Genomic DNA, 12,950 nt, shown 5'->3' with positions numbered 1-12,950 from the left:
ATTAATTTTATTTTCAAACAGTTGTTTCTAATTCTTTATATTTTCCGAATATAACAAGTTGATGAAATAATAAAAATTGCTGATAAAATGGATATTGAAAAGATTTCTGAAGCAGATCAAATATGTTTAAGGCAAATAGATTATTGTAATAATTCCTTCTTTGATAGGCCTGGCATAAATAGATGGTTAGAGCACTTGACTCGTAATCTGAATCCCTGTCACTCCAAACATGCTCGACCTTTCAGCTTTGGGGGCGTTATAACGTGACGGTCAATCCCACGATTTGTTAGTAAAAGAGTAGCCCAAGAATTGGCGGTGGATGTTGATGACTAGCTGCCTTTCCTCTCGTCTTACAATGCTAAATTAGAGACGAGTAGCACAGATAGCCCTCGTGTAGCTTTGCGCGAAATAAAACGAACAAAACAAACCTTCTTTGATACACTAGTTAAACTGTTAAAATATAGACTATTTTAATAAAACACTGTTTTTATCACGTTTTAAAGTTAGGAGAGATTATAATAAGCGTACAAGACAAAAGTTAGTTTGTTTTTAATTAGTTATAAATACCTGTGATAAGTCCTAACTATAAACATGATGGAAGTAATCAGTGATGACGAGAAAACCCACTTGTAGAGAAATATATATGTAAAAACGGCTTGTTTGGGTTGAGAAATATGTTTATGTAGTGGAGCGAACTACGTTTCGACCTTCTTCGGTCATCGTCAGGTTCACAAAGAAAGAAAGAGGTAACTGACCGATAGCTGACCACATGTTTGAAAGGGGTTGTGTAACTGAGTATAGGAATGTAAAGAGCGTTCTTAGATGTTTGAATATATAATTTTATATTATTATTATATTTATTATTATAGGTATAAAGGTGTTCTTTTGTATTGGTTTATTTTGGGCTTGAGTTGTAGTATAAGTAAGGCTTTTTTAATTTTAGCGTTTGTTTATGTTTGTTTCTTTATTTAGTATTTGGGTGTTTTCTATGGTTAATTAAATAATTGTACCACTAAATTCCGTAAGGAACATAGGGCCTTAAACACATGCGGTTATCATGAACAGACTGGTTTTTAAGTGAGTAGGTTGATAGTCTACTGCACAACCCCCAACTAGGAGGACCTTTTCTCAGCCCACCGAGGGAATCGAACTCCTGATTTTAGCGTTGTAAATCCGGAGACATACCGCTGGACTAGCGGGGGCCTTTCTATGGTTATGTGGTGTTTATTTGATTTTCAGTGTTCAAAAACATGTGAGGGTGACTTTTTGTGTTCTTTGAATCTGGTTTCCATTTTTCTACTTGTTTCTCCAATATAGAAGTCGTGGCAGTTATCACATTGTATTTTGTAAATAATGTTGGTGTTGTGTTTGTCAGTGTAGTTTTTACACAGTATAGACCTTAGTTTTGTGTCTGGTTTTTGAATAAATTTGGTATTAACTGGAATGTCATACTTTGTTACTAGTTTTTGCCAAATGTTGGTTATTTTTCTGCTGATGTCGGGAATATATGGTATGCAGCAGTATATGGTTGAGATTTTTTGATTCGTAAGATATATTTACTTTTGTTGGCTGATTTTGTTTTTTGTCTACGTGTGTGTGCGTATAATGTTTTCTACAGTTTGTGGAGGAAACTTATTGATGTTGATGAAGTATTGTTTTATTTTGTCTAATTCATCGTTAATTTTATCTGGTGAGCATAGTTTTATGGCTATGTTTATTTGGTTTCTTAGTATGTTGAGTTTTTGTTTTGTTTCATGTGCTGAGTCCCAAGGAATGTATAGTCCAGTATGGGTGATTTTTCGGTGGATTTTTGTTTTAAATTGTGTATCGGTTCTTGTAATTTTGAGGTTAAGAAATGATATTTGATTGCTTTCTTCCTGTTCACACGTGAAGTTAATGTTGGGATGTATAGAGTTAATGTGATTGAAAAAATTAAGTATGTGTTCTGTAGATTTGAATCCCGCAATCGTGTCGTCTACATATCTGTTCCAGTATAGTGGTGGATGTAATGCTGTGTTAATTACTTGTGTTTCAACTTGTGCCATAACATTATTCGCTAGAACTGGTGATACTGGGTTGCCCATGCCTAGGCCATTTTTTGTATTTACTTGTGGTTGTTGAACATGAAGTTTGTCTTCATCGTGGTGAATTCTATGAGGGTTGCTAATTGGTTGCTGGGAATGTCTATTGATGGGTTAAAGTCTTGTATATAGAGTTCTAATAATATTGTGAAATGGTTGCACTTAAATTATATCTATTTAAATACTGATAAAACTAAATAGATGTACGTTCGTACTTCGTACAGACTGATTATAGTGGTTTTTGTTTGACTAAATGTATTTCTGAAAATACAGTTACCTTTAGGTAATCATATACTTGTACAATAATTGAAAATGCTGATTAACGATGTAAGTCACCTGTAGAACACATGTTTACCAAACTAAAATTATATGGATGTAAACTTGTATAGACTTTTGTGTACCAGTTAGTTTGCTCCCAGCTAGTACAGCGGTAAGTCTACGGATTTACAACGCTAAAATCAGGGATTCGATTCCTCTCGGTGGACTCAGCAAATCGCCCTATGTGGATTTTCTATGAGAAAACCACATACACACACCAGTTAGTATATAGATCTTTATGGAAATCTGTGTCTTGTTATGGTATAATAATATACGGGTCTACTTAGAATTCTTATATAATAGTATAAGAATATACGGGTCTACTTAGAATTCTTATATAATAGTATAAGAATATACGGGTCTGCTTACAGTTATTATATAATGGTACAACAATATCGGGTCTACTTACAATTATTATATAATGGTACAACAATATCGGGTTTGCTTACAATTATTATATAATAGTATAAGAATAAACGGGTCCACTTGCAATTCTTAAAACAATATAGTAGTCTATCTATAATTCTTATTTAAACTACAGTTACTAAATAATATAGTAAAAATATTTTACCAAATATAAAAACAAATAGTATCGAAGCTTATGAAAGATATATAATTTTAAAGTTATTAAATATGTTTAAATTATACCAACCCACTATTATAATAAATTACCATATTTTATCAACTTTTAAAGTTAGAATAGATCATGATAAAATACAAGACAAGAAAGGTTAGGTTATTATAAATTCCCTGACGTAAACAATAACAACGGAAGAAATAAATTATTAATTTTATTTAGTACAATTATAAAAAAATTAATGAACATTAAAACAGGTGCTAATGTTAAACAATTGATATAACTTGTTAATATCACAAATATGACCTTATAACCTAATATATACAATTAGAAAATATTCAATCGGAGTGTCTATTATACTATGATATCACCCGGAGTACCCATCCCCTTAGGACTTGGAAAGCTCCTTCTCTCATGTGTAATTCTAAAAAAACGGCAAAATACAAAATTAAAACCGTACAACTGTATGTACTTTTGCATAGACTCCCAAAAACATTCATGCTCAGTTTTGTGTAGGTCCATCAACAGGGTACGAAGTAAGAAACGTAAAAAAAACAACACCCACGAAAACTGGAAATCTTTATGTATTCCACATGGACTAAATGGACTTCCATAACAGATTTGGTGAAGATCCATCAACATTCTGCGACGTACTTACATAAACACACCACAGACAATACTGTTATATTTATATAGATAAGTAGTTGCATGGGCATACAACAGCCAGTACTATTATATTTATATAGATAAGTAGATTCATTGATTTAGTACTATTATATTTATATAGATAAGTAGATTCATTGATTTAGTACTATTATATTTATATAGATAAGTAGATTCATTGATTTAGTACTATTATATTTATATAGATAAGTAGATTCTCAAACATACAACAGACAGTACCATTGTATGTATATAGATAAGTAGTTTCATGGACATACAACAGCCAGTACTATTATATTCATATGGATAAGTAGATTCACGAATATACAACAGTGAAGTTCTTGTATTTTGTGAGCAGTGAGGGATAATTTTTGTTTAATTTTAAAGAGTATTCTTCCCGTGAAGAATCTTTAAGCCTTGCACTATTACTTCAATTTATAATGCTGTACTAATAAAAATATCATTGTCTTAGACATATCAGTTGGTACCATAACAGGACATGCTATATTTTTTCTCAAAGAATTTGCGAAGTAGTCGAACTGTTAACTCCAATCTGTGTGTTAGACCATGAATTGTGGTATATGTACAAGTGTTAGAAATCTCTCGATCTGTCAGTTTCTAAACAATAATCTCGAATTCTCAACTTTGTCAAGTCGCGCGATAGACTTTCAATGTTTTACGTTATTTCGTAGTTTTGTTTGTTCGTTTGTTTTTAAATTTCGCGCAAAGCTACAAGAGGGCTACTTGCGCTAGCCGTCCCTAATTTAGTAGTGTAAGACTAAAGAAAAGGCAGCTATTCATCACCACCCACCGCCATTTCTTGAACTACTCTTTTACCAACGAATAGCGGGTAACGCCCCCATGGCTGAAATCACGAGCATGTTTAGTGTGACGGGGATTCGAAGCCGCGACCCTGAGATAGCGAATGAAGGCTTCCTAACCAAGTAGCTATACCTATTTTGTTTTCATGAATCGTAAGTTTGTGTTTCCATCAAGTTTTAATGCGCCCACGGCTGAAAGGGCGCGCATGATTGGTGTGACGGGGATTCGAACCCGCGACCCTCCGATTACGAGTCGCGCACCTTAATATTTCGTGGTCTATAAAGTATTTGCTTATTTTAACCAGTCTTCAAGTCTTTCTTCTTCTTCTGACGTGTTCACAGACATCTATACTTATATATCCATAACTTGCTTTAGAGCTCTGGACTCGTCTAGAACAGCGTTCCTTAACCTTTCTTGGGTCACGTGACCCTTTGAGAATCTAATTTGCGAGTTATGGAGCCCCTCTCCAGAAAAATGCTCATAAACACTTACGCACGAAATAACTGAGGAAAAAATATCGGTTTCGTATTGTCAGCTCACAGACCTCCTGAAGCCCGTTCATGGACCAGGTGTTAAAAATATACGATCAAGATTTAATGTTACACTATTTAGAATGGATACATCAGGTTTCATAAGCAATCTTTACGAAGTTGGTGTTGTTGTTACAAATCTGTATTGTATTTGCTTAATAAGCTCTCATTTTGGAGTCCCCTTTCACAGTGGCACAGCGACTTGTATGCGGAATTACAACACTAAAAACTCGGTTTCGATACCCATGATAGGCAGAACACAGATAGTCCATTGTGTAGCTTTGTGCTTAATTACAAACAAACCCAATTTAGAACACCTTTAAGTTATGAAACTGGCCATTTTTTTTCCTCTGGCTTTGAGGTCGTTACGTCAATCCAGAGCGTTGTGCGTGTTATTCCAGAGACGGGGAAGATTAACGTGTTTAGAGATTTACTTTTTTCCGTTTACCACCCGGAGGCTTGATAGTAAGTTTAAGGGCTTAAAGCTTTAAAAAACGGGTCTCGATACTTGTAGTAGTTACAGCAAAGACACCTTTGTGCGGGTTTGTGGTTGATAAAAAATATTCATTTCTCGATTCCATTAAGTAAAGAACAGAACAGGTGTTGGTATGCTCCCTTTACATTAAAAGCAGTGTTACTCTGTACCAGGGCGCATCCTGTCTAAAGCTATAGGCGGTGCTTCTGTGTACCAAGGCGCATTTTATATAAAGCCATAGGCAGGGCTACTGTGTAGCAGAGCGCATTTTGTCTACAACTAAAGGTAGGGCTACTGCGTACCAGGGCGCATCCTGTCTAAAGTTACAGGCGGTGCTACAGGTCTAAAGCCACGAGCAAGTCTGATATGTATTAGTGTATACACTTACGCAAGTTTCATTTAAAACATTTAACGTAAGATAAAAAAATTACGCTACGACTTTATTCCAAACTTGTTCCACTTTTATATATTTTTCTTACTCTCTCTAAAAAAGAAAATAAATCTAAATATATAACAATATGCAACACAAATTTTGTTCCTGGATAGTATGTGTTATTCCTTAATTGCTTATGTTGTAAAAATACAGAAAATGGCCATTATTCCCTTCAAATTCAGAAATTAACCTATTTTCTATGTAAAAATGGGCAAATTTGCACATTTTCATTTACATAAAGTCTGAATAAAACAACATATGAATCAAGATTTACATGTATTTATACTAAAATTATACAAAATGTTTAGAAGTGAGTAGTTTTTCGAGATTTGCGACTGTAATGTAAATCACTTTCATGTATCAGTCCCCAAATACAGTCTTTAATCATGTTTTCGTTATACGCTCATAAAAGCAAAGTTTGAAGAGAAAAATAGGTCTTTTTCATTTACTTTAGGCATAAGTAACTGGGAAATAACACTTTCTGGTCAGGAACAATAAAAAGTAAAAAAATTGTCACATAGTGTAGTCGGTTTTTAAAGAAATACAAATAAGGTTTCCATTTCTTGAAGAATATATAAAAGTCTAAAGTTCATAGGATGACCTGGAGAAAATGTTATTAATGAAGCAAGTGAAACTTGAAATCAAACTTGACCTCTTAAAAGTTGACCTAACGGGATTTTTTTCTGTTAATTGATAGCTTACCTTTAAATTATTTTAGATTCTATCTGTGTAGTTAGCTCACGTTTGGTCGGAAGCTATCGACTTTAGCCCTACAACTTTCTGTGTTGTTTGTGCTTATGTTCACAACTGATACATATAGTTCAACACATAGCTGTTAGTCTAACACTTTCTCCTTCTACATTCCCTTCCAGCTTGTAGGCTCCATCAAGGTTATTAGTTGACTGACTTGTTCCATGTGAAAAGTGAATTAGCTATCTTACTGCGTGACTTGACGGGCAACAGTAAGGACTGGCATTGAAATCATCCTGATTAAAGCTCTGATTTACTAGCAGTAAACCGTGACCTGTCACTTCTTTCGCAAGACGTGGAGTGGATAAGAATACATTCTGTCTCTACGGGGCCACAACACAAAACACTTTGTTCTTTAGAGGGTCGTTCCTCACCTAAGGAAACGCCTTAAGTCCAGATGCGACATGTCATTGCAGGTAAGGGCAAACATCTTAAATCAGCAGGTCTCTTCAACGTGGCTGCTGTTTGCCCTCAGTCTGGCCACGTGATCCGAAGACACATTCCCTGATCTCTTCCTTAGTTCTGTCGCATTTTTTTTCTAAACTGATTTATCTATTTTTAAATTTAAAACCGAAATAAATGTTTCACAATGCATTCATTTACCTCTCCTTCTCTTCCTCTGATAACTTGCAGTTTCATATCAATATTTGTAAGCCTACTTATGTTGCACGAGGTGAAAGCTACTTAAAATGAAATTCATGTACAGTGATTTGTTTTGAGTTTCGCGCAAAGCTACACGAGGGCTATCTGCGCTAGCCGTCCTTAATTTAGCAGTGTAAGACTAGAAGGAAGACAGCTAGTCATCACCAACCACCACCAATCCTTGGGCTACTCTTTTACCAACAAATTAACCGTCACATTATAACAACCACATGTTTGGTGTGAAGAAAATTGGAACACGCGACCCTTGGATTACGAGTCGAGTGCCTTAACCACCTGGCCATGCCGAGCCCCATGTATAGTACTTATTTTTAAAGGTAGAGGGAGTTTTAAGGAATCTTTCCTAAACAATGGTTAATAAAAATTGCAACTAGTAGCCACATTTCAAAATGTACATCTGATTAGGACTAGGTGTTTTATTTTCGATAAAAAACTGTGTTTCTTAAGGCATTTTATAATTAATTTTGCTCGTCGTTCCCTGGCAGCAGTGAAAGTTACCTTCTTTATTATTTCGTAGTTAACGCGTTAGGCTGCTGGTCTGAACGTCCAACATCGCGCAGATTCGTTTCTGAACATGATCTGTGGTTTTAGCGATGAGTGCATTGTCACATTATTTGGTTAAAATCCATGTAGAAGCTGGTGCTACTGACCGACTAATTTTCCTATGGTCAGTGTCTCTAGCCAGGCCGTTTTACCCATGAACACATAAGGTACCGTTTAGGTTTAAAATGCTAATACCTCAATGATAGCTCTTAGAACTCCCAGCATATCATTTGGAACACACGAGCAGCCGTTTAATCTCCATATTTAATTTTCTTTTAAATAAAGTATTTTGTTTCAAATCTATAGAGAACTAACAAATTCATAAAATGTTTAGTAGAGTTCTTTCCTTCTGTTTAATGAGTGAATAATAGACGAAAACTAACTTAGATATAAGGCAGCGCCTCCGTGCAGTTGTTCCAGGTTTTTAACGATTTCGTATTTTTTGACTGATGTTCTGAAGATTGGACACGGCACAAACAACTAAAAAAAAGCAAATGACAACTTTGAAGCTATCTGTTTTATGTGATGTTTCTAACATTTGACCTTTGGTGAAACAAGTAAAGATGATGAAATACGAGATGACTCATTAAAATCGATTATATCGAGTTGTGTGAGTGATATTATGTTACCTTCAGACTTACCCTCTTGTAATGACTCGATAAAACTCGAGCGTGCACGAGAATAAAAGTCAGTAAACAAAGTGGTCCCAGTCCTATTTTTATCGTTTTAAAACAGAAAACTATTGAAAAATAAAATATTTATATATCTGTCTGTCTACGAATTATCCTGAATAGCATAGCTACTATCCTTCAAGATCAGTTGAATGGAAGTAATGTAGAGAAAAGTGAGTAGCCTCTTACAGTCACGTAGAGAAATGTGAGTAGCCTATCACAGTAACGTAGAGAAATGTGAGTAGTCTATCACAGTAACGTAGAGAAAGTGAGTAGTCTATCACATTAATGTAGAGAAATGTGAGTAGCCTATCACAGTAACGTAGAGAAAAGTGAGTAGTCTATCACATTAATGTAGAGAAATGTGAGTAGCCTATCACAGTCACGTAGAGAAATGTGAGTAGCCTATCACAGTAACGTAGAGAAATGTGAGTAGTCTATCACAGTAACGTAGAGAAAAGTGAGTAGTCTATCACATTAATGTAGAGAAATGTGAGTAGCCTATCACAGTAACGTAGAGAAAAGTGAGTAGTCTATCACATTAATGTAGAGAAATGTGAGTAGCCTATCACAGTAACGTAGAGAAAAGTGAGTAGTCTATCACATTAATGTAGAGAAAAGTGAGTAGTCTATCACATTAATGTAGAGAAATGTGAGTAGCCTATCACAGTAACGTAGAGAAAAGTGAGTAGTCTATCACATTAATGTAGAGAAATGTGAGTAGCCTATTAGAGTAACGTAGAGAAAAGTGAGTAGTCTATCACATTAATGTAGAGAAATGTGAGTAGCCTATCACAGTAACGTAGAGAAAAGTGAGTAGTCTATCACATTAATGTAGAGAAAAGTGAGTAGTCTATCACATTAATGTAGAGAAATGTGAGTAGCCTATCACAGTAACGTAGAGAAAAGTGAGTAGTCTATCACATTAATGTAGAGAAATGTGAGTAGCCTATCACAGTAACGTAGAGAAAAGTGAGTAGTCTATCACATTAATGTAGAGAAAAGTGAGTAGTCTATCACATTAATGTAGAAATGTGAGTAGCCTATCACAGTAACGAGAAAAGTGAGTAGTCTATCACATTAATGTAGAGAAATGTGAGTAGCCTATCACAGTAACGTAGAGAAAAGTGAGTAGTCTATCACATTAATGTAGAGAAAGTGAGTAGTCTATCACAGTAATGTAGAGAAATGTGAGTAGCCTATCACAGTAACGTAGAGAAAAGTGAGTAGTCTATCACATTAATGTAGAGAAAAGTGAGTAGCCTCTCACAGTAACGTAGAGAAAAGTGAGTAGTCTATCACAGTAACGTAGAGAAAAGTGAGTAGTCTATCACATTAATGTAGAGAAATGTGAGTAGTCTATCACAGTAACGTAGATGAGTAGAGTAAAGAGAAAAGTGAGTAGTCTATCACATTAATGTAGAGAAAAGTGAGTAGTCTATCACATGTAGAGAAAAGTGAGTAGTCTATCACATTAATGTAGAGAGTGTGAGTAGCCTCTCACAGTCACGTAGAGAAAAGTGAGTAGCCTATCACAGTAACGTAGAGAAAAGTGAGTAGTCTATCACATTAATGTAGAGAAAAGTGAGTAGTCTATCACATTAATGTAGAGAAAGTGAGTAGTCTATCACATTAATGCAGAGAAAAGTGAGTAGTCTATCACATTAATGTAGAGAAATGTGAGTAGCCTCTCACAGTCACGTAGAGAAAGTGAGTAGCCTATCACAGTAACGTAGAGAAAAGTGAGAGTCTATCACATTAATGTAGAGAAATGTGAGTAGCCTATCACAGTCACGTAGAGAAATGTGAGTAGTCTATCACATTAATGTAGAGAAATGTGAGTAGCCTATCACAGTAACGTAGAGAAAAGTGAGTAGTCTATCACATTAATGTAGAGAAATGTGAGTAGCCTATCACAGTAACGTAGAGAAAAGTGAGTAGTCTATCACATTAATGTAGAGAAATGTGAGTAGCCTATCACAGTAACGTAGAGAAAAGTGAGTAGTCTATCACATTAATGTAGAGAAATGTGAGTAGCCTATCACAGTAACGTAGAGAAAAGTGAGTAGTCTATCACATTAATGTAGAGAAAAGTGAGTAGTCTATCACATTAATGTAGAGAAATGTGAGTAGCCTATCACAGTAACGTAGAGAAAAGTGAGTAGTCTATCACAGTAACGTAGAGAAAAGTGAGTAGTCTATCACATTAATGTAGAGAAATGTGAGTAGCCTATCACAGTAACGTAGAGAAAAGTGAGTAGTCTATCACATTAATGTAGAGAAATGTGAGTAGCCTCTCACAGTCACGTAGAGAAAAGTGAGTAGCCTATCACAGTAACGTAGAAAAGTGAGTAGTCTATCACATTAATGTAGAGAAATGTGAGTAGCCTATCACAGTCACGTAGAGAAATGTGAGTAGTCTATCACATTAATGTAGAGAAATGTGAGTAGCCTATCACAGTAACGTAGAGAAGTGAGTAGTCTATCACATTAATGTAGAAATGTGAGTAGCCTATCACAGTAACGTAGAGAAAGTGAGTAGTCTATCACATTAATGTAGAGAAATGTGAGTAGCCTATCACAGTCACGTAGAGAAATGTGAGTAGTCTATCACATTAATGTAGAGAAATGTGAGTAGCCTATCACAGTAACGTAGAGAAAAGTGAGTAGCCTATCACAGTAACGTAGAGAAAGTGAGTAGTCTATCACATTAATGTAGAGAATGTGAGTAGCCTATCACAGTCACGTAGAGAAATGTGAGTAGCCTATCTGAGGTTCGAAGAGTGTATTTTAAATATTAAAGTCTTTACGTAACGTTTTAATAAACCACGAGCTTGTCATTAAACGACCAATAAGCCAGTATACATAGCGAACAAAGATTGTTACAGTCGAACTACTACGGCAGTATACATAGCGAACAAAGATTGTTACAGTCGAACTACTACGGCGAACAAAGATTGTTACAGTCGAACTACTACGGCGTATACATAGCGAACAAAGATTGTTACAGTCGAACTACTACGGCAGTATACATAGCGAACAAAGATTGTTACAGTCGAACTACTACGGCAGTATACATAGCGAACAAAGATTGTTACAGTCGAACTACTACGGCAGTATACATAGCGAACAAAGATTGTTACAGTCGAACTACTACGGCAGTATACATAGCGAACAAAGATTGTTACAGTCGAACTACTACGGCCAATTTCATTCTTAATATGAGACACCAAAGAAAGGCTAATATTTCTCCATGTTATTTATGTTTCCAAAACATCAGTTTACAGATGTTATCTATAGAAAATTGCGTGCACCTCATGTTTATATAGTTGTAAATATAAAATGAACAAACAAATAGAGAGAATGTTGTTAAGAATGAGGTTTTCTAAAGTTACGAATAGGTAGGCTAAAAACTAAGTTACATAAAACACCTTTTAATGATAGAAGCATAATATTGAAAAATTCATGAAGTAAATAATAATAATCTATGAAATACAACCTTTAGCAATGTAGGATAAGTACCCAAAACAGATCCTATAAAGAATATGTTATAGTAAAGTAGTAGGAGGACCCAATAGAGAATCTATAGTGTGTATAGGAGGATCCAGTAGAGGAGGATCCAAGACAAAATATATAATGTATATATTCCAATAAAGGAGAATCCAAGAAAATGTAGAGTGTATATACTCCTATAAAGGAGAACCCAAGACAGAATCTAAAGTGTTTATACTCCAGTAGAGGAGGATTCAAGATAGAATCTATACTATATATAATCCAATAGAGAAGGACCAAAGAGTGAATCTATAGTGTTTATACTCCAGAAGAGGAGGACTCAAGTCAGAACCAATAGTAAATATATTCTAGTAGAGGAGAAACCGAAAACATATTATATAGTGTGTATATATATATATATGCCAGTAGAAGAGGACCCAAGACAGAATATATAGTGTACATATTCCAGTAAAGGAGAATGCAAGACAGAATCCATAGTGCATATATTCCAGTAGAGGAAGACCCAAGAAAGAATATATAGTGTATATATTCCAGTAAAGGAGGATGCAAAACAGAATCCATAGTGCATATATTCCAGTAGAGGAAGACCCAAAAAAGAATATATAGTGTATATACTCTACTAAAGGAGGACTAAGGACAAAATATATCGTGTATATATATTCAACTAGAAGAGGACCCAAGACAAAATATATGGTACAGGAGGAAGTACAGGAGGAAGAAGACAAAACCATAATAGTGTATATATTCCAGTAGAGGGAGGACCGAAGACAGAATATATAGTGTATATATTCCAGTGGAGTAGAATCCAAGAAAGAGTATATAGTGTATATATTGTAAAGTAGAGGAAGACTCAAAATAGAACCTATAGTGTATGTATAGTCCAGTAAAGGAATATCCAAGATAGTATATATAAT

General features: G+C 35.0%; 1 pseudogene; it reads right to left on the bottom strand.

Annotated features, from left to right (window-relative positions):
- Positions 1–11,483: 11,483 nt before the first annotated feature.
- LOC143236453 (thyrotropin-releasing hormone receptor pseudogene) overlaps positions 11,484–12,950 on the bottom strand; it is an 8,871-nt pseudogene continuing 7,404 nt past the window's right edge.

This window comes from Tachypleus tridentatus, chromosome 13, assembly GCF_004210375.1.
Source record: "Tachypleus tridentatus isolate NWPU-2018 chromosome 13, ASM421037v1, whole genome shotgun sequence".
In the NCBI taxonomy this organism is placed as follows: Eukaryota; Metazoa; Arthropoda; class Merostomata; order Xiphosura; family Limulidae; genus Tachypleus; species Tachypleus tridentatus.
Note: the sequence above shows the minus strand (reverse complement) of the source record. Positions and strands in the feature narration are given on the sequence as shown.